General features: G+C 42.3%; 1 non-coding gene across 1 annotated transcript; it reads left to right on the top strand.

Annotated features, from left to right (window-relative positions):
• The first annotated feature begins 1,321 nt into the window (after positions 1 to 1,321).
• Positions 1,322 to 1,430, top strand: LOC141644516 (small nucleolar RNA R71). The gene has a single exon (XR_012544131.1). It is a non-coding gene; the product is annotated as a small nucleolar RNA R71 (small nucleolar RNA).
• Positions 1,431 to 2,130: the final 700 nt, after the last annotated feature.

Genomic DNA, 2,130 nt, shown 5'->3' with positions numbered 1-2,130 from the left:
AACGATAATATCAGTCACCTTAAGTCTACCAATATTTAACCTTTCGCAAACAGAATACGGCATGACACTGACACTGGCCCCTAAGTCACAAAGGGCCTTTCCAATTTCGTGGTTACCTATAGTGCAAGGAATTGAAAAACTACCTGGGTCCTTTAATTTAGGCGGTACATTGATTTGCGAAAGAGCATTACATTCTTCCACAAAAGCAACATTACCATCATCACGAAAATTTCTCTTACGATTTAAAATGTCTTTCATAAATTAAGCGTAAGAGGGTACCTGGGTAATTAAATCACTGAAAGGAACCGTTACCTCGAGATTCTGGACCATCTCCAGAAACTTACCAAACTTACGCTCCAGCTTAGTAGTCTTCAAACGCTCCGGATACGGGACTGCAACACTGGCCGTAGGATCAGTAACCTTCGGCTTCCGTAAGTTTAAAACCTCCGTCAAATCATCAATAAGTGTAGAATCATGCAAATTAGTTGACGGAATTGCGTCTTGCACTGAAGACCCAGTCGATCGACCATTGGTCTCGGTCGATCGACCAACATGGCTGGGCGTGAACAGTTCCTGTTCATAATTAATTTCGTCAGGAGATTCAGTCGATCGACTGACAATGTTGGTCGATCGAGTGATTGTGTTGGGTGTAAATAGTTTCTGATCAGAAACTTTTTTATCTGACGTTCCAGTCGATCGACTGACAATGTTGGTCGATCGACCAGAAGTACTGGCAGTTGAGCTCGTTTTTGCACCAGAATTTAAACTAGCTTTTTCATCATTTCCCGAGTCTTCTTTTCGCTTCTCGGGACTTTCATAAGAGAGGCCACTTCCGAGATTAATGGCATTAATCGTTTCAATTGGCCCTTCACATTTGTTTGAAGAATTTGCGACTTGCTTAGCCTCTATATTCTCCAACTGCTTCACAAAATTCTTTGAGGACTCAATCCCGGCTGCTTCCATATTCGCCACTTGAATCAAAAGAGTTTGGACCATTTATCTCAACTCCGCGGTCTCATCTGAATTATGGACAGGAATTTCAACTCTTTCCTTGGAAGCTTCAGACGCCTCGAGCCTCTCAAGACGGGCAGTAATAGAAGTAATGAGTGTCACAACGGTATTCATTTCATCACTTTGCTTTCGTGAATTTCCACGTGAGGTCCCAAACTCAGCTCTATGGACCACCATCTCCTCAATAGTGTTCCAACCTCTATTCTGACCGGTATTGTTTTGGAACCTACCATTTGCAGCTACGTCCAGGATGACCTTGTAATCATCATATAAAGCATTGTAGAATAAGTTTCAAAGATACCACTGCTGGAAGCCATGGTGAGGGACAGCTCGGACCAAACCTTTGAAACGTCCCCATGCTTCACAAAAGCCCTCATCAGCTTCTTGCTGGAAATTTGTAATTTTACTCCTCAAGGCATCAGTCTTTGAAAGCGGGAAGTACTTCTTATAGAAGGCTAATGCTAGAGATGTCCAGTCCGTGACTCCAGCTGCTACCCTATCAAGGTAGCGGTACCAATCTCGCGCCGAGTCCTTCAAGGAGTATAAGAACATCAACCCCTTTACTTCATCCTGAGTCACCCCAGCTGGTATAGGTATGGAACAACAGTAGTCTGTGAAAATTTCCATATGCTTCAAGGGGTCCTCATCTGGTAGACCAGCAAACTGATTTCGCTCCACTAAATCGATATAAGAGGAACAAAATTCAAAGTTACCCGTAGTAGGGGTAGGTAACTGGTGCCCCTTTGGAAGATGGTGTTCCTTTGGCTGAAGATTATCATATATTGTAGCCATATTCGCAGAACTGAGAGTACTCAAGCCTTCCTCTCAAAAACCTGTCTTCTAACTGTGCAAAAGCAAAACTAGAAGCAAAGGTAAGCAACGGCCTCAAGGAACCAAAGTTCCTTGAGACAAGAAAAATAAACTAAAAATAAAGCAAACAGAATTACACCGTCTCCCCGGCAACGGCGCCAAAATTTGATACCGTCGTTTTGTATCAAAATTAAATTTATAATTCAAAACTAAAACTATAGCTAGTGATAGTAAGGGTCGAACCACAGAGAGACAAGATCAATTCTATTTGCTTATTTCAGTCTATAAAAGTAACAATTAATGGGGGGT

The sequence above is a fragment of the Silene latifolia genome, chromosome 2, assembly GCF_048544455.1.
Source record: "Silene latifolia isolate original U9 population chromosome 2, ASM4854445v1, whole genome shotgun sequence".
NCBI classification, from domain to species: domain Eukaryota; kingdom Viridiplantae; phylum Streptophyta; class Magnoliopsida; order Caryophyllales; family Caryophyllaceae; genus Silene; species Silene latifolia.
This window is presented reverse-complemented; position numbering and strand designations above follow the sequence as displayed.